General features: G+C 43.7%; 1 long non-coding RNA gene across 1 annotated transcript in view; it reads right to left on the reverse strand.

Moving 5' to 3' along the window:
• Positions 1–11,549: 11,549 nt before the first annotated feature.
• LOC142107430 (uncharacterized) overlaps positions 11,550–20,839 on the reverse strand; it is a 38,103-nt gene continuing 28,813 nt past the window's right edge. Inside the window, exon 3 of the long non-coding RNA XR_012679959.1 lies at positions 11,550–11,927. This is a non-coding gene — a long non-coding RNA (uncharacterized LOC142107430). The remainder of the gene's footprint in view (positions 11,928–20,839) is intronic.

Genomic DNA, 20,839 nt, shown 5'->3' on the forward strand with positions numbered 1-20,839 from the left:
CTGAACTGTATCACAAGGTTCCCATAACAAAGCTACTCTTTTGTGTTTAAATGGTATTTTAATGCAGGCTGAGTCTCATAATCCTACTAATCCAAAAAAAGCATAGTTGCCTACTCTCCTGTAATGGCCGGGAGACTCCTGAATTTTTGTCCAGGAGAGCAGGGCAACCTCCTGAATCCTGCCTAGTTCATAGGGGAAGTAGGTGGGGGCAGGGCTAATCGCGTCATCCTGCCCCACTCCCTGCTATAATAGGAAAAAATTGTTATTGTATAACAGGGGCGGGGTCTAATGATGTGAATAGCATGGGCACGCCCCCAAAGCACAGCCAACTTTGGAGATCTCCCAGAGGGGTGATTTCTAAAGTTGGCAACTATGAAATAAAGTTCTGATAGAAAATTCAGTCTCTGCACCAAACAAACAGACATTCACTGTCTCACAATGGTGGTCATTAACAAAAAAAACAATTCCTTTAATTTATGGGCAGTCTTAATTACAGTTCTGGAACAATGATATCTTACTGCTAGTGATGTAGTTTCCCTTGTATGTACGGCAAAAACTTTAATTACTAGGTGTTTTTATATCCTGAAGCTGGCTGTGACTTGTAGTGCCACGCTGTTGCATACTGTGACTCACTCTCTCAGTTCCTCTGATTAATAATACAAGTGTTCCACGTATCGTCTGTGGATTTATACTTAGAGCTGTACTCTTGTTTCTCACTACTGTTATGTCTCAAACAGTATAAAGTCCCACTCTTATAGGGTATAGTGTATAGACTCACCCCTGCACACTGGGCTGCTGCGTTGTCTTTCAGGGAACACTTGTCAGTATAGCCGCTGTTATCTCCAACCAGCCTGCTGCTTGTCTGTTTTTCTGTTTCAGTTTCCATTACACAGCACCTCGCATCACACTTCTTTCCTCTCCACAGAAGTTCCTTGCACACAACACACCCAAATCTTGCGAGAATTTGGCTGTAATCTCACTCTCAGTCTGTCCCTCCCTGACTGACAGCTGAGTAATCCAATGAGCAGCAGGAGCAGGGAAACTCCTGAGTCCTCTGCTTCCTGAGCTTGCACAGACCTTTTTAAAGGGACCATACACATATATCAAACTCTGGGTCACTACACATGGTGGGCCTGATGCATCTAGGAAGTAGGAACGTTAAGCATATGTAAGCAAGTAAGGCAAAACTATGTTGCATTGGAGGGGTGGGTAAATTTAAAATGTGATGACAGATTTATATTTGGGGTAGGTCATGTCCTAGATCAACGTTCAATTTCAGTGTAAAAATAAGTTATCAAGTATTTGTGTGCTACTTGAAAAAACAGACAGTACTTTCCTTATGTGCAAAATAATAAATTAATTTGCACCACTTGTCGCCAGATAGAAAAGAGAGAGAGAGAGAGCGAAGGAGAAGAAAAATGAAGAAAGAAGACGCCAAAAGCTACCGCAGAGTCGGAGAACGGTGGAAGCAGGACAGAAGGGGGCTGAAGACCCCATCAAGAAGAGGCAGCAGGGTGAAGCAAAAGAGCTATCACGGTTCCCCCCTGCTGCCAACGAAAGCTGCTACAGTCAGGTAAGCCGCGATGGCCATTCCTCTTCCAGGCCCATGCCAGCACTCTTTCTTTCTTGCACTTATGCACAAGGCATTGGCCACCTTACAGGCAATAGGTCCATGTGGCAGCAGTGAGTATAAGGCCCTCGATAATTAGGAGTGTTTGTTCCGTTTCAGGATTAGCCTGTGTCCGTATTAATTTACAGGATTAACCTGTGGCACACTAAATTCAGGTTTAGCCTGTGTCCCCATTTGAAGAGCATCATTAGCTTGTGAGCACAGTTAGGAGGTAACATGCCATTGTGAGACTGTGCCCAGTCTGTCCCCCATTGTATTATTTTGTATTTAGAGGGCCATTGTCTGGTGGTCCATTTCACTGTAATTTATTGCATTTTACTATACTGTATTGTCTGTATTTGTTTTATATATTTTCCCTTCCAGGATCCAAAAGTCAGGTCCCCATTAAAGGTAGGCATTTGGTATCTGTTATCCTCTGACTGTATTTTGTGATTAGTGTTTGTGAACTGTGAGGTTTGAGTTATGGTAGCACACGACACTTAGTGCTAGGAGTGTATAGTTGCGTGGCTGCTGGTCACATGCTGATTTGTTGTTGTAGACAGCAATGTGGGTGGACTGTCTTGTGTCACTCCTTTTTCTAGACACAAATCCCAGGGTTGCAGATGACCATCAAGGATATTCGGGTGGGATACTTCCCTGACCCTAATATCCGTAGTCCTGTGCACAGGTCAAAATTACATTGAGGTGTCGGCGATAGGAGTACAGTCTCTACTCCTGGCCATCACCTTGTACACCCTGTTTCTTCCACTCTGTGTTCATACCCTTCAGTAATTTGTTGTGGTCTCCTCCTAGACCAGGGGTAGGCGGGGGAGGAGCGCTCTCTCCTCTGCCGGCTCCCATTAGTTTTTTATATTTTTAAATAGTAATTAGTTTAGCAAAGGGGGTGACAGAGAGGCACTCTGTCACCCCCTTTGCCACTGACACCCGGATCTCCGGAGCCGCGGGTTGCCGACCCCCGTCCTAGACTGAAGAGGTATAAAGCCAAGCTAAGGAGTCCGTATGAACGGTAGTTGGACCAGTCATGACAAAGGTAGGAACTTTGTGTGCTCCTGTCCTTTCCCACACGCCTACACTGGACTACGTACTAATGGGATGTTGAGGATGAAGATTGCATGAGGTGTCTATCCATTACTATATATGATTCTCCACCTTTCGATAAACTTCTCGAATGAACCCGCTGCAAATAACATAACAGGGAGGAGATGCTAAGATGCTCACTGTCCCTACCTCTACTTATTGTGGTGTCACAAAGTCTACAGATGCTTTGACAAATGTTGTCTGGGATGGGATAAAAATATTTTCACACACAAGAGGTGGAATTTTTGGGCTTTTGCCCTGGCATGACAATGCACTTATCATGGGCATGAGGTGGTACCACTGGTGGCCGCCTTACTTGGACATCATCATCATCTTCATCATTATCATTATACTGTTCAAGTACAGCCTGTTAATGTCATAGCTATCTGGTTTTAAATGATTGGCACATTTTGGCCTGGAAGTAGAGGTACCTTGAATCCCGCCGGCCATCAAATATTGTTTAAGAAGTTATGCCAAGTTTTTGCCAAGTTTAAATAAAAAAGAATGCTGCAGTACTTCTTCTGAACACAGAGTGGCAATGCAAAACTGTCTATTTAATGCACAATGTAGCTGTGGGTTGCATATAGGATATACTTGTGTATTTGTTACCTGTGTAACAGGACATAGATACAATTTTTCTGTGATGTTTAACAAAAAAAGGTGAAATGACACTATCATCATCACCATTTATTTATATAGCGCCACTGATTCCGCAGCGCTGTACAGAGAACTCATTCACATCAGTCCCTGCCCCATTGGAACTTACAGTCTAAATTCCCTAACATACACACATACAGAGAGAGATAGAGACTAGGGTCAATTTTTTTATAGCAGCCAATTAACCTACTAGTATGTTTTTGGAGTGTGGGAGGAAACCTGAGCACCTGGAGGAAACCCATACAAACGCCCCACAGATAAGGCCATGGTCGGGAATTGAACTCATGAGGCAGAAGTGCTAACCACTGAGCCACCGTGCTACACCAAAAAAGTGTATTTTCCCCTGTCACATTCTACTACATGTTTTACAAGTCAAATATCAACTTTGTGATCCACCTTTTACCCAGAACTTTAGCGCCACATGTGGGACTTTCAAACTTGTGAAATTTTGCAATGTTATTGTAACAGGTATTGAATAATTCTCTGTACTGTAATGTCATCTGTATGAGGTTCTGCAGTAGATTTAATGCACGTGATTCAATTAGTTTTCCACCTTGAGATAACTTTAATGTATTGGTTTTGTACATGCGCCCCTGCAATCTTTACTAAGCACATTGTATATATATTTGTTTTTATTTTGTGTTTATCAGACATGTATTCATTTCACATTGTCAGTTGCTTATACTTGTTTCCCTAGAGTCTAACAATAAACCTTTCTGTATGTACAATGTGCGTACAATGTATCCATAAATTACTGTAGAGTACAAAGAAAGGAAACCACTGCCTGATGCCATAAATACACCGTCACAAACACACACAAAGTAAACATACATTGGCTATAAATGGTATTCACTCCCCTTGGACTTCTTTGTACTTTGGCATGTTACAACATGGAACCATGATAGATTTCTTTGAAATATATTCCTACTAGTCAACACAAAGTAATTGATGATGTGACAAAAAAAAATTAATCCAATCATTTGTCCAAATGAATTATGAACAAAAATGTAAAAAAAAAATTGACTGCATTAGTATTTGCCCCCGGCACCATATGCACAAGTTTGGATGCTAATATTCAGTTTTATTGTGGACTGTTGGATGGACTCAGTCCCTTCCTTGTTGTGAGCAGCAGACTGATGGCAACATCATCATCATTAACATTTATTTATATAGCGCCCGCAGATTCCGTAGCACTTAACAATTGGGAACAGACAGTAATAAAACAATACTGGGTAATACATACAGACAGAGATGTTAGAGGCTCGTAAGTTTACAATCTATGAGACAATGGTTTGATACACAAGGGTAAGTGCGACATCATATTGAATATTTGTCCAGCTAGAATGCAAAGGTTACAAAGTATTTAGTGAGCTGTGTGATCAGTCACATATCTATGTTGGTCAAAGGGTTGTTGTCTTGTAGAGGGTGGTAATAGGGTGACCTATGGAGATTAAGAGGGTGGTAAAGGAATATTATAAGCTCGCCTGAAGAGGTGGATTTTCAGAGAACGCCTGAAGGTTTGAATACTAGAGTAAAGACTTATTGTACGAGGGAGGTAATTTCATAAAGTTGGTGCAGCCCAAAAACAGTCCTGTTACTAAGAATGGGAGGATGTGATGAGAGTGTAAGAGAGACAGATCTTGTGCAGAACGGAGGTGTCGAGTTGGGAGATATTTTGAGACAAGTGAGGAGATGTATGTCGGAGCATTTTGCTGATGACCTTGTATGTTAGTAGAAGAATTTTATATTGGATTCGTTGAAAAACAGGCAGCCAATGTAGAGACCGACAGAGTGATCCAGTAAATGTCACTATGCAACATGTAACTGAAGCATTACCAGGCCCACCAAGTATCACTTATTGTTAGGGCACGATTCTCGTCATGATCAGGAATTTCGCATGTAGATCTGTTTTGGAGACTGGGCACAAACGTCGCACCATCCATTGGGGGGGGGGGGGCGGATGTCAAATTAAAAATATACTCTGCATTTAAACAAAGTGCAAGAGGGTGGGGTATGTGAGTTAGATAAGCTTCACATTGTTGATGCCCCCTGTCCACTGCACAACCAACTTGCCACGTGTTATAACTTAATACTATAAAGTGAAAATATAGACTCAGGCACCTTTGTAAGTTTGGCAAAGTTAGGTCACTGTTTTATCTATCATAAATTGGTGGTGGAGAGAGCACAATGTGAGACGGCTAAAACAACTGAATACTGAACCAAACGAGTGGATGCCCAAATGGCCCCAAGTCCACTAAGCCAAGGAGAGACTCTCTTACAGAGTGACTGGTGCTAAATCTGGTGTCAGAGTGACTACATCCCCTCTATACTCACAGTGACGTGCCCACACAAAGCAGGCCTAGGGATCCTCCACACAAAAGGACCTAGAGCCACCTGATCCTCGAAGGGGGCAGCGTCCTGCGGCCAATCAGCGATAGTGCTGTATGTATCAGTCATTGACCGCAGAGCTTTCCTGCATAACTGGGCCTGGTCTGTGAGGAGGGAGAGAAAACTTAAGAACACAGATAGTACATAAATTAAGTCACAATACAATGCACAATCAACATGAGTAGGGGGATTTTTTGCAGACAATCATCACCATTTATTTATATAGCGCCACTGATTCCGCAGCGCTGCACAGAGAACTCATTCACATCAGTCCCTGCCCCATTGGAGCTTACACTCTAAATTCCCTAACATACACACAGGCAGACTAGGGTCAATTTTGATAGCAGCCAATTAACCTACTAGTATGTTTTTGGAGTGTGGGAGGAAACCGGAGCACCTGGAGAAAACCTACACAAACTCCACACAGATAAGGCAGAAGTGCTAACCACTGAGCCACCGTGCTGCTCATTGAGACAGAGCAGCAGCCTTTTTCTTTGAGAAAGCCAGATCCCACCCACGATGGATGCCATTGGCTAGATGCAGGGCCAGTGCTAGGATCCATGGCGCCCTAGGCATTTTTAAAAAATTGGCGCCCCTCCCCCGCCCCCCCCCCCCCCCCCCCCCCGTAAAAATCGCCGCCCTCCTCCCTCCTCTCCTTACCTTGTCTCACCACCGCCGCCTCTCTGCTCTGTCTCCTCCCCTCCACTCACTGACACTAGTGAGTGGAGGGGAGGAGACGGAGCAGAGAGGTGGCGGTGGTGACAAAATAGCCCCTTTTCCCCCCCTCCCCGTGCATCTAAATGCTGTGCGGCGGCCGTGACAGGTATGGTCAGCGGTCGTCGCACAGTTTTAAAGTCATTTAGTATTCTGTGGCGCCCTCCAGAGCCCGGCACCCTAGGCAAGTGCCTAACCTTGCCTAATGGGAGCGCCGGGCCTGGCTAGAAGGGATCTACGGAAAACTATTTAACCCTTGCTTGGGTAAGTGTTTGTTTATGTGTGCCCGAACTGCATGAGTTTAAGTGTGTTCTTCCTTAGGGCCTCTCTTGTCATAGACGGGAAGAAGAAATAAGTGACAATTGCGCTGCTTCCATGACCTAATTAGGCACAGTGGCAGGGGTGGAAGAGTGAATAGCAAAATATGGATAGGAGCCCCCAACTTCTGGCCCCCTTAGGATTTTCTCTTAAGCATCTATGGAGGGGGATCCAAAAAGTTGCTGTACCGAAACTCCAAATTCCTCTTGGTGGCCCTGTATATCTTTATTCACTGCATAGTACTTTGGAGATCCATTTTGCTGTGATCATTGCAGTACACATATAATTTTTGCTCTAATTGCTTTTCTATTTAACCATTTTATTCTAATGTAAACGTTACTTTCACAACATGCATTGTCAAAGTGATATAAGTGTGTTATATTATGTATCAGCCAATCTACTAAGGTCCAGACATGAAGGTTACGGCTGATGTCTCACATGGCTACAAAAGGCTCCGTTGACAGGAACCCACAATTTACATATTACAATGGGAGGGAAATGCAGATATGAAAATACACTTCTCTCTTTATTTTATTTTATCTTTTCATGTTTGATTAACTTATATTTGAGGATTACTAAGCTTTGAAAGTTCTTTAAGTCCCAACCCTTAAATGAATTCTACTTATGCTATTGTTTTGTTATATGTTATATAGTATTTTAGATGAATACACTTCTCAGGGTTTGTAGTAAACTGAAATATAATTACAGTAGAACTGTTCACAATGTTCCTGGGAAAAGGCTATGCCAGGTCAGATCAAACTGGGGAAATTCCCAACAGTTAAGCAGAGACTTGCCTTCATTTCAATAATTTGCAGATTTTATATGTGTTGTTGTCAGTAGTAGTTTATACCTGTCAATTTCTCAAGTTGGCAACATATGTGGTTATTCACTGCAATACTAGAACTGACCACAGATGGCGCACTTGATGCATAATCCAGCCCGCTCTCCCCTCCAGCTGTAGATACCTGAGGTCTCTGCTTGTCGGTTTGTTTGTTGTTCTATACATGGTGTGAACCATTCACAGTGTATTGTGGTGTGTAGAACTGATGTATGTTTGTGTGCTGATCATAGAGATATGTCAAATGTTGAGAATTTAACAGGGTCAGTGGCAAAGCTGCAATATTATGGGTATGCAAAGCAAACGCTGCCTTGTAATTTGGCATAATTGCCGCCATTAATACAGAAAGCGCATGTATTAGCGCGCTAAGATGGTGGCCTCTGTGGACGGTACAAACCTTTGCACCATTTAATGGTAGGATTACATCTGGGTTACATTATACCTTCCTCCTTTTGTGTTTAGGGTTCCGGGAGGTCCAGAGGCAGGTGGGCATGTGGGGGCGGGGCTCGGAAAATTGTGTCACTAAGCCCCGTCTCCTAAGTGTGCATAGCCATTTTGCCCTATACCAGCAGGTGGTGGAGCCGAGATGACGTTTGGTTCGTGTCACTAAGCCCCGCCCTCTCCATGTAATTTACCAATCTGTCCGGGATCCGGGATGTTGCTCTGCTCTCCCGGGAGTCTGGGAGGATTCCCAAAAATTCGGAAGTCTCCCAGACATTCCGGGAGAGTAGGCAACTATGGGTTACATCTGCTTATATTTTCAGTGACACCTTCCATATGCACTTTATACAGGAAAGCACATTTTTACGTGCACAAATACCATCATAATCGTTAATATTTATATAGCGCCAGCTAAACGACTGAAAAAGGAAAAGTGGAGGTGTTGCCCATGGCAACCAATCAGATTCTAGCTATCATTTATCTAGGACATACTAGAAAATGCTAGCTGGAATCTGATTGGTCGCAGCCAGGAAGAGTGCAGTGGGGGGGTCCCTCTACCACCTCTCTATTTGGTATATGCCAACTAGATAACGGAGTTATCCAAAAGTCCTAGAAATACCCTGCCCAACATAACCATATTTTAATAGAGAACGCCATAAAAAAGCTGAACTCCAGCTGCCAGCAATCGTGATTATCCCGAAATTTACAGCACATAAAAGGAAACTGACAACAAGGTGCCAATATTCATTACTGACAATTTTATAAAAATTTACAGACCGACAACACATTATTTATGTAATTTTAAAATGTATAAAAAAATAGCATGCTTGCCAACTCTTGGCATTAGCTTTCCGGGAGGTACGAGGGGCAGGTGGGCAGGTGGGGGCGGGGCTCAGAGAATCGGGTCATCGGCCCGGATAACGCGGGTTTTGCATCACTAAGCCTCGCCCCCTCATTTTACCTTACCGATCTGCGGGATTCGGGAAGTTGTCATGCTCTCCCGGGAGTCAGGGAGGATTCCCAGAAATTCAGGAGTCTCCCGGACATTTCGGGAGAGTAGGCAGCTATGCATAATAGCATCTACAGGAAAAAGTGGTCCAGTGACTGAAAGTGGCAGGATAGTATTACTATTCAGACCCCAAACAATTGGTCTAGTAAATACATCAGCATGGTTCTGCCCCCTCGTTGCGCAATGCTGCGATTCGTTTCAATACAATGTGAGGGCCACAGTGACGCATTTCGTAATGTTGCATGGCGCCATCTAAACTCCATCCCACCCACTTCAATAGTCAAGTGAGTGGGATCCAGGAGGGTGCTCTTCCAGGGTACTCCCAGAAATTCTGTAGGCAAGTATGATAGCATCAAAGTAGCTCATAGTTTTTACACATAGTTGACAACTTTAAACGATTGGCCTCTGGGAGTCTCGGTGTAAAGGAGGGCGGGAGGGGGTGGGGCTCCGTGAATCCTGTCATATTGGCCACGCCCCCCTGTGACGTAATAACAAGTCATTTTATCACCAGGGACGGGGCAAAATGATCCGATTCCTGGAGAATGGCATCATGGGGACTTCAAATCTGCCCACTTCACTAGGAAGTGTGCAGATGCGGGAGAATTGTCAGCTCTCCCGGGAGTCCAGGAGACCTACCCAGGGAGAGTTAGCAAGTATGTTTTTACATCTCTCGTTTTGAAAACTTTTTACTGGCTGTCAGTAAATTTACTAATGAGTGATAACCCCAGCATGGGAAGGGGCGAGATATTGTCAGAAATGGGTGTGGCTTTATTTGGAGGGATTGGATATGAGGCCTATTTTGTCCCATTAGAAAGGTTAGCAGGTAAGCAGCAGAGGCCCAGGCCCAACATACTTTTGTATATCTGTATAATATTCCTGAACCCCCCCCATTCACTGACACCATACTCCAGTGTTGGCTAACCTGTGACACTCCAGGTGTTGTGAAACTACAAGTCCCAGCATGCTTTGCCAATATGTAGCAGCTTATTGCTGGAAGGGTATGCTGGGACTTGTAATTTCACAACACTTGGAGTGTCACAGGTTAGCCAACACTGCCATGCTCCATACTCTGCCTACACTCCAATCATTCCCCAGAACTTGCACCCTGATAAACATTTAGGGGGAAAGTTCAGGCAGGCCAGAGTTTCTGCCAGTTGTCAGGGGTCTTCGGATATGGCACATTCGGGATTTAGTTGGGTGCGAACAATTTTTACTGGCGTTCTTTACATTTTGCAGTGCACACATTTTGAACAGCAGAGTCCTATAGCACTTACGTATTATTAAAGTTTGATATTGCTCACATAGCAGACAACACCCTGTTTTTCTGGTAGCAGTACCTGAGAAAATCAAAAATAGAATCACGGTGCAACACCCAGATTTCTAACACAGGCTGATCAATATGCACGCTGGCGGCAATCCGTGCACACAGCCAGTGCAAGGGGCTGTTTCTTTTATACATGCCGTGCACAGACAGGTTCAGTGCTACAAGGAGCAATTCTAGTGTAACGATAAACAAATGCACTATTTTCATAAAAATAGTGTTTGCTATAACATAAAGAAAAATAAATTATATTCTTTATTGATTATTAATGTTTGTAAACAGATTAAAAGTATAGACCCCTTATGGTGATGTTTCTAAGCCACCACACTTCACACCCTCCGCCTGCCCCCCCCCCCTCCTCTCCCCCACATCGTTCCTTCAATATTTTTGCTCTTTCGATGTTTTCTTAGGTTTCTTTGCGTTGCTTTGTTGTGTTTCCTTGCTTTTTTTTTTTTTTTTTTTTTCTTTGTATAGGTATTTAATAAATAGTGCAATGGTAGTTGAAAAGGCTTATAGTGCAAATGTTTTTTTTTTTTATTTTTATTTTTGGAAGGTCAAATAACAGTGTTTCCTTGCTTTATATGGTAAGTAGCAGGGGCAAACGTAGGATTTGCAGAGAGGGGGTTTCCACACCACGCCGCCAGTGGACGCGACCAGCATTCATGGGGGCGTGGCTATAATATTAGACAGTGCTTGGTTGCTCTCCAACTCTCCCTATCCCCATAATATACATGGGCAATGCTGCGTGCACTACTGTTAGGTGCACGCAGCTCTCTCTTTTTCAGCAGAGCCGTGTGAAGCGAGGGCATGGTCCAACCACCTCAATTATACAGTGCCCCAGGCTTAGAGGGGGGTTTCCAGGCACTAGCAAACACCCCCTCGGTTTGCCTATGAGTAGCATTGTATATTCTTTTCTTTCTAGAAGTCTTGTTTGTGTGTCTTTGTACATTGTTGCAATGCAGGCAAAAGAAAGATTTTCCCTGATCGTCAGTGTCCTTCTGCAGTGGTGGGAGGTGTATATGATCTAACATAGACATCAATATAATAGTTGGCACCATATTATTTCCAAGGACACTATACTGCTTTGCTGGTGCATCAAATCAGGTAACGCCATGATATTGTCTTGGTGGACTTTGGAACACTACAATGCCCAGATTTTAAATACTCCTTTTCAATACATTTTAACTTTTTAAAGCTTACAGAATAAGTAGTAACCATTGCATCTCTGACATACAGGAAAATAAGACATATATCTATTTTTTTAATTGCCTTTACTCCTTGCCCCCATTGTGTGAGTGACTCTTTGCACGGTGTCACTCATTCTGTCCAGCTATCAACGTTCCAAACCGTCATCGTCTTCAATCAGACGTCGGGGAGGGTTTACTTGTCGCTAGGCAACCGACAACCGGTGTCTGCTCCCATAGCAACCGAATGCTTCAAGTTCTCTGAGAGAACACACAGATGTATAATCCAGTCTCTAATTTCCTGCTATCATCTGGGCTGCAAGGAGATCATTTCAAAGGGCATCAGTAATCTGAAATTAAAAGTAGACAGATTTTGTTAGCACAGTGATTAGCTGAGCTTTGATGTCAAAAGTAATATTTTTATACTGGGATTTTTTCTGGAAAACAGAACGCTGATGTGGGAATCAAATAATGGCTTACTTTATATTATGCAAATATGTAAGTGTAGTGATACTGGGGGGAGGGAGGGTAGTGAACTTCAGGGAGAGTGAAAACTTCACAAATTTCAAGCGGTCCTCCTGACCCCCGGGAGAGTAGCCCAAGGTAGTGGGTGGGGGCCTTAATGATGCAATTCACAGCAAATCACATCATTATAGCCCACCTCCCACTGAGCATTGACAGGAATTGCTGCAGTGGGTGATAAAAATGCATATTGTCTCGTCAAACTCTCCCACACGCTCCCACACTCTCCCACACTCTCTCACACTCATTCACACTCTTCGCACTATCCACTTTGGCTTCTCTGGGGTCTCCAGGATGGGAGGTGACAATAAGAGGCAGGTATGTATTATACATAGGTGCATTTGATATCGCAATCTTCTTGCATTGGTGTGACAGGAGTTTTACGTGACTACACTGTGCAACTGGGGAACCTGCTCCTTCCACTATATAACTCTCAGTCTGTGGCTTCCTGTTGCCTCTGTCCCCCTCCTCACATCATGTCACTGCCTCTGTCACATGCAGCCCTGTCCTCACTAACACATCCCTCATCTCCTGATATACTCTGTGCTGCTGGGGACCCTGCTCCTTCCACTATATAACTCTCAGTCTGTGGCTTCCTGCTTTCTCCATTCCCCTCCTCACATCATGTCACTGCCCCTGTCACATGCAGCACTGTCCTCACTAACACATCCCTCATCTCCTGATATACTCTGTGCTGCTGGGGACCCTGCTCCTTCCACTGTAGAGCTCTCAGTCTGTGGCTTCCTGCTCTCTACATTCCCCTCCTCACATCATGTCACTGCCCCTGTCACATGCAGCCCTGTCCTCACTAACATATCACTCATCTCCTAATATACTATGTGCTGCTGGGGACCCTGCTCCTTCCACTATATAACTCTCAGTCTGTGGCTTCCTGCTGCCTCCATTCCCCTCCTCACATCATGTCACTGCCCCTATCACATGCAGCCCTGTCCTCACTAACACATCAATCGTCTCCTGATATACTCTGTGCTGCTGGGGACCCTGCTCCTTCCACTATATAACTCTCAGTCTGTGGCTTCCTGCTGCCTCCATTCCCCTCCTCACATCATGTCACTGCCTCTGTCACATGCAGCCCTGTCCTCACTAACACATCCCTCATCTCCTGATATACTCTGTGTTGCTGGGGACCCTGCTCCTTCCACTATATAACTCTCAGTCTGTGGCTTCCTGCTCTCTACATTCCCCTCCTCACATCATGTCACTGCCCCTGTCACATGCAGCCCTGTCCTCACTAACACATCCCTAATTCTGATTAGTGGGAAGCTCAGCGTAGAGGGATCTTAACAACACTACAAGAAGTTTTTAGAAAGCTGTAAGAATCAGGAACATGGATTGCAATCGTGCAGATAACCAAGATTGTCTTCTTCTTTATCTCACATAGTTTCACCCAAAATGACATTTTTAGTTTTGGGTGGAGTTATCCTTTAACTGGAGCTAAATGTCGGGGGTCCGATCTAGTTTTCCATTCTTGGCTCCTTCATTGCTAACCGCCACCATAACAACTAATATAAATGTTATCAGGTTAATCCTATCTAGTGTAGAAATTCTACACGTGCCTTTACACTGCACACGTACAGCCTATCCCTTCCTTGTCATTTCCCCAGGATATCCAGGCTGTGGATGAAAATAATAAAAGGTAAGTGTGGATTTTGCAAGAGCCAATGTTGTCTAAAAAACAACATAAACATGAGACCCCAATGGGCTATAAATATAGTCTGCTGCACTTCCTTTCATGTTTAATCAGCGTGATCATTGTAGCTTGTACCACAGCGAGGAATTCCAAGTATTGAGTACTGTGACCCATTTTCAGTCATTCCGTAATTGTGAAGACGTTCAGAGAGACTAGACAAAGACGTATTGTGAATAGGCTGCGGACGGGGTTAGTGGCAAGTGCCTGAGATTTGTATAAAGACGGACTTTTGTTTTTGTAACAAGCTGGGAACCTTTCTTGTCATTCGGGCAGGTCACAAACATGGTAACATCCCAATATCATGACTTCATCACTGGTCATTCAAACCACATAATTTATTATTTTATTAGTTCAGCTTTCAGAAGTGTCTCAGAGACAGTAAAACAGAGCTTTATATCAGTCAGTAAATATTTTGTAAATATAACCTGGCTTTGTAAAACAAGTGCAAAGAATATTTCAATGTTTTAGAAATGCCCGATATAAAGTATATATCTTGTCTACACAAACCCAAGGCAGTCAGTTTGTGGGTTTAGCCAATATCGGGGAGAATGCTGCCTATCAGTTAACTACATTTGGAAAACTAACCAAGGGTGAGGTGGGCACAACACCAAACTGTCTTCCTTTAGATGTTCTGTGGCTGGCTGACAGGTCAGCCCTGTAAAGTGGCCGCAAAGTGCTACATTATTGGTCGAATAAAGGGTTAATTGAATCACCATACGGGATCCCCTTTAGTTCAATTCAAATTAAACGTGTGACTCCTCATCTTGATTTAGAAGCATAACCACTGAGCCACCGTGCCCTTGCGCATTTCGCACAACACTTCCTCCTTTAGCGCTGCCAGTAAACAGGAAAAAGACAGAAGAGGGGTCACTTTGCCAGGGCTCGCAGAGCAACACCAGCCTGATGCATTCCAGCGGTAGCTAAATATGCATCGTTGCGATTTGCAGCAATGCATATATAGTGGCACTACATTTTATTCATGCATTGACCCCCCAGGTGCGTTCTACTATCTCGGTGCCTTTTGTGACATGGTATTTGTATTTTTCAACTGCTCTGCGCTTATCTCTCCCCTTCATTGGCCCTCCGCTAGTCCAGATAGAGAAATTCCACATAATAAAGGAGAGAGAGGAAAAAGCAGATTATAGCATGTGCAACGATTTATTACATAGAGTTGCAACTGACTTACAATGCAACATAAAAAAGCATGCATGTAATTTCCTGGTGGTTTGCGGCAACGAAATAGGCTCCGATGATGTTGTTGGCCGGGAATCAGAACTGGAAATGACAATTGTGTTCCACAGGGTTTCCGATTAGGACAGATGCATTTTGCACAATAGTTTACTTCTTACTCTGTAATGACTCAGTTATTACCTTATATAATAAATATGACACATTTTACATTTCTGTGTTTTCTTCTCCCTCTTTTATTATGGGCAGCACGGTGGCTCAGTGGGTAGCAGTTCTGCCTCACAGAACTGGGTTCATGAGTTCAATTCCTGACCATGGCCTTATCTGTGTGGAGTTTGTATGTTCTCCCCGTGTTTGCGTGGGTTTCCTCTGAGTACTCCGGTTTCCTCCCACACTCCAAAATCATACTGGTAGGTTAATTGGCTGCTATCAAATTAACCCTAGTCTTTGTGTGTGTATGTTATGGAATTTAGACTGGAAGTTCCAATGGGGCAGCGACTGACGTGAGTGAGTTCTCTGTACAGCGCTGCGGAATTAGTGGCGCTATATAAATAAATGATGATGTCTATTCACATTCCTAATGGTACAGTCCACAACCTGACTGCCTCGGCTGTATGTGTAGATTTTAATTTTCCCACACATAGCCTGAACCAAGTTGAGAGCTATTGACTTATAAAGCTCGCCTACACTGGATGTCTTTCATTTGAAGATGATACACAATAGAAGATTTGTAAAGAAAAATCCGTCATAGATATATCTAGATGGTATGACCTTCCAGATTGTATTATATAAATAGATTAAAATAAAACAAGCTAAACAGGAAGCAGGGTTTCGGTAAAGCGTTCCTGCAAAGCTGATCAAAGTTCACACAGCTGTAAATAGAATCTAATAAATATTTGACATATTGATTTGATATCTTGAGACAAGGTCCATGAGACAAGTTGCGGGGGGAAGGGGGTTGATGATAAAATTGTCAACATCACGGCATCACACCCACTGCGTGAGTAATCATTCAGCAGGAGGGCGAGGCCAGAATGACACTATTTGCAGCGATTCACGGACCCGTCCCGCGCACTTTGCAAGAGCACGTTGGCTCGATGGTTAGCACTTCTGCCTCACAGCACTGGGGTCATGAGTTCAATTCCCGACCGTGGCCTTATCTGTGTGGAGTTTGTATGTTCTCCCCGTATTCGCGTGGGTTTCCTCGGGGTGCTTCATTTTCCTCCCACACTCCAAAATTATACTGGTAGGTCAATTGGCTGCTATCAAATTGACCCTAGTCTCTCTCTCTCTCTCTGTGTATGTTAGGGGATTTAAACTGTAAGCTCCAATGGGGCAGGGACTGATGCGAGTGAGTTCTTTGTACAGCGCTGCGGAATTAGTGGCGCTATATAAATAGCTGATGATGATGATTATGTGGATTTGAGAGGCTTGTCTACTCTTCTGGAAATCCATTAGAACTCCCAGAAATTTTGGAGTCTTCCGGACATTCCGAGAGAGTAGACAAGTATGATTGAAGTGCATCCTGTACAGGTGAATGAGTGAACTATTTTTCTGTATTGTAGGTTTTCCCTCATACTAAATATTTGAGCTGTAGGCAGCGGTGGACGTGGGGGTGTATACGGTGGTATGCCATACCGCCACTTCTACTGCCTTCATTGTAACACTATAAACTTCAATCCAATTACATTCCCATTACATTTTTCATACCGCCACTTCTAAATTTCCACTTCGACCACTGGCTGTGGGTATGCTAATTTATCAGTATTAGATTACAGTGTTTCTCTTATGGATAGCAACACATCTGCCATTCAACAATTTAACCAATTGTTGTATGTTATTAGAAACAGAAACCTTGACAAAAGAATAGTTTAATATAGAAACAAATGTGGGCAGGTTTCATGTGCTATGTAAGTAACATACCATTTACCTAAATATTTCTGCCGCAAGTTTCTTTAAGCAGAAGAAACACACGTCAATAACTGCAGCATAAAAATCATTGCCAACATTTCTGTTATTATTATTATTATTATTATTATTATTATTATTATTATTATATTTTATTTATTTATCCTATACTTAGTATTTATTTATTCTATGCTTGGTATTTTGTAGCACCAAAATTCTAAATAACAAAAAGCACATAAACTACATAATGTCTTCCGATTGGATGCTCTTAAAAGCAAGATATTTTTATGAAAACTGTATAATAATACTAAGAATTTATTTTGGGAATGTTAAAAATGTGCTTTAAAACTTGTAAACTAATATTCAAGTTTAAACATGTGCTCGATATATAGGGCCTGCTTTATTAAGGAAAGTTAAGCAAACAATTGAGGAAGTTTTCTTACTCAGGTTTTCTGGACAAAACCATGCTGCAATGCAAGGGGTGCAAATTAGTTTATTATATTTAAAGATGAGCGGGCTCGGATTTCGCTAATCCGAGCCCACCCGAACAGTGCGGATCCGCCGGGATCCGAGCACTGTTCGGGTACTTCCGGCCGCCAAAGGAATCCAAAACGAGGCTATGACATCTAAGTCTTGCGTCGGATCTCGCGAGACTCGGATGTCATAAATGCCCCGCTCGCGGCCGCCATTTTCATTCTCCCTGCGATCACTGAAGAGGGAGGTTGTTGAGATCCTGTGCTCTGTCCTGCTGATTAGTTTAGTCAACTGGTGCTTTGTCCAGTGCTCTGTCCTGCTGATTCCAGTGGTGCTTTGTCCAGTGCTCTGTCCTGCTGAGTCCAGTGGTGCTTTGTCCAGTGCTCTGTCCTGCTGAGTCCAGTGGTGCTTTGTCCAGTGCTCTGTCCTGCCGAGTCCAGTGGTGCTTTGTCCAGTGCTCTGTCCTGCCGAGTCCAGTGGTGCTTTGTCCAGTGCTCTGTCCTGCCGAGTCCAGTGGTGCTTTGTCCAGTGCTCTGTCGTGCCGAGTCCAGTGGTGCTTTGTCCAGTGCTCTGTCCTGCCGAGTCCAGTGGTGCTTTGTCCAGTGCTCTGTCCTGCTGAGTCCAGTAGTACTTTGTCCAGTGCTCTGTCCTGCTGAGTCCAGTGGTGCTTTGTCCAGTGCTCTGTCCTGCTGAGTCCAGTGGTGCTTTGTCCAGTGCTCTGTCCTGCTGAGTCCAGTGGTGCTTTGTCCAGTGCTCTGTCCTGCCGAGTCCAGTGGTGCTTTGTCCAGTGCTCTGTCCTGCCGAGTCCAGTGGTGCTTTGTCCAGTGCTCTGTCCTGCCGAGTCCAGTGGTGCTTTGTCCAGTGCTCTGTCGTGCCGAGTCCAGTGGTGCTTTGTCCAGTGCTCTGTCGTGCCGAGTCCAGTGGTGCTTTGTCCAGTGCTCTGTCCTGCTGAGTCCAGTAGTACTTTGTCCAGTGCTCTGTCCTGCTGATTCCAGTGGTGCTTTGGCCAGTGTCTGTCCTGCTGAGTCCAGTGGTGCTTTTGTCCTGTGTTTTTTTTCTGCTAAGTCCATAGTAATTTTATAATTATAAAAAAATCTTAATTTTTTTTTTAAAAAAAATAATACAAAAATTATTTAAAAAAATAATAATTTCAAAAGTATAAAAAATATTCTAGAACAATATATTCTTGCAGTCCCAAAAAATAGGAACTGCAATCTATATTACAACGTTCACTGTTTCTGCAGTCCCAAAAAATAGGAACTGCAATCTATATTACTACGTTCACTGTTTCTGCAGTCCCAAAAAATAGGAACTGCAATCTATATTACTACGTTCACTGTTTCTGCAGTCCCAAAAAATAGGAACTGCGATCTATATTACTACATTCACTGTTTCTGCAGTCCCAAAAAATAGGAACTGCGATCTATATTACTACATTCACTGTTTCTGCAGTCCCAAAAAATAGGAACTGCAATCTATATTACTACGTTCAATGTTTCTGCAGTCCCAAAGTGTGTGTGGTTTAGGGGTATGCTCTCTTGTGCTGCATATAATGGAGTACAAGAATTTGGAGGATAAAGTAGGGAAAGATCAAGACCCACTTCCTCCTAATGCTGAAGCTGCTGCCACTAGTCATGACATAGACAATGAAATGCCATAAACGTCGTCTGCCAAGGGCGATGCCCAATCTCCTAGTACAGGGCATGTAAAATCCAAAAAGCCAAAGTTCACTACAATTAGTAAAAAAAGAAAATTCAAATCATCTGAGGAGAAACGTAAACTTGCCAATATGCCATTTACGACACGAAGTGGCAAGGAACGGCTTAAGCCCTGGCCCATGTTCATGACTAGTGGTTCAGCTTCACCCAAGGATCTAAGCCCTCCTCCTCCCCATCCCTCTAAAAAATTTAAGAGACTTAAGCTGTCATCAACAACACAGCAAACAACTCTGCCTTCTAAAGAGGTGGCATCACAAATCCCTAAGGTGAGTCCAAGGGTGTTGGGGGTTGTGAAGCCTGACCTTCCCATCACTGTACGGGAAGAGGTGGCTCCTTCCACCATTTGCAGCACGCCCTCTGCATATGCTGGAAGGATCACCCACAGTCCAGTTACAGATTTGGCTAATGAAGGTGTGAATGTTGTACACCGAGAGAAGGATATTGATGTAGCTGGCGCTGAGGAGGAACTTGACAAGGAGGATGGTGATGTGGTTATCTTAAATGAGGCACCAGGGGGGGAAACAGTTGTTGTCAATGGGATGAAAAAGCCCATCGTCATGCCTGGTCAGAAGACCAAAAAATCCACCTCTTCTGTCTGGAGTTATTTTTATCCCAATCCGGACAACAAATGTATGGCCATATGTAGCTTATGTAAAGCTCAAATAAGCAGGGGTAAGGATCTTGGCCACATAGGGACATCCTCTCTTATACGTCACCTAAAGAACCTTCATAATTCTGTGTTTAGTTCAGGAACTGTGGCTAGGACCGTCAGCAGTCCAGGGACACCTAAATCCCTTGGTCCTGTTGGATACACACCACCAACACCCTCCTCGTCAACTTCCTCTACGATCTCCATCAGATTTAGTCCTGCAGGCCATGTCACCAGCCAGACTGAGTCCTCTTCAATCCGGGATTCATCCGAGGAATCCTGCAGCGGTACGCCTACTACTGCCGCTGCTGCTGTTGCTGCTGGTAGTCGGTCATCTTCCCAGAGGGGAAGTCGCAAGAACGCTACTTCTTTCACCAAACAGTTGACTGTCCAACAGTCGTTTGCCATGACCACAAAGTACGACAGTAGTCACCCTATTGCAAAGCGGATAACTGCGGCTGTAACAGCTATGTTTGTGTTAGACGTGCGTCCGGAGTCCGCCTACTGTGCAGTGGAATTTAGACGGTTGATGGAGGTATTGTGTCCCCGGTACCAAATCCCGTCGAGATTCCACTTCAATAGGCAGTCCACAAATATTAGTATCAGATATTAAACTACGTTCACTGTTCCTGCAGTGCAGAAATATTAGTATCAGATATTAAACTACGTTCACTGTTCCTGCTACATCAAAAAAGCATGAACCTGCCCTGCCATCAACTAAAACAAGAGGTAGTGACGCGTTTGAACTCCACCCTCTATATGCTGCAGAGGATGGAGGAGCAGCAAAAAAGCCATTCAAGCCTACACAGCCACCTACGATGGGCCACGTGTTTGTGCCGCCCACTTGTGTCGCTTAGCTTAGACATCCAGCTACCTCGGTGCAACCTTTTGGACCAAAAACAATATTGTGAGGTGTGAGGTGTTCACAATAGACTGGAAATTAGTGGAAATTAATGCTATTGAGGTTAATAATAGTGTAGGAGTGGAAAAAAAAAAACGAAATATGGATTTTAGCACTTTTTATGCTTTTTTAACCCAAAACCCCAAAAGTGGCCGGTGCACACCCTTAATTATATTGCATATAAGATAAAT

The sequence above is a fragment of the Mixophyes fleayi genome, chromosome 11, assembly GCF_038048845.1.
Source record: "Mixophyes fleayi isolate aMixFle1 chromosome 11, aMixFle1.hap1, whole genome shotgun sequence".
NCBI lineage: Eukaryota > Metazoa > Chordata > Amphibia > Anura > Limnodynastidae > Mixophyes > Mixophyes fleayi.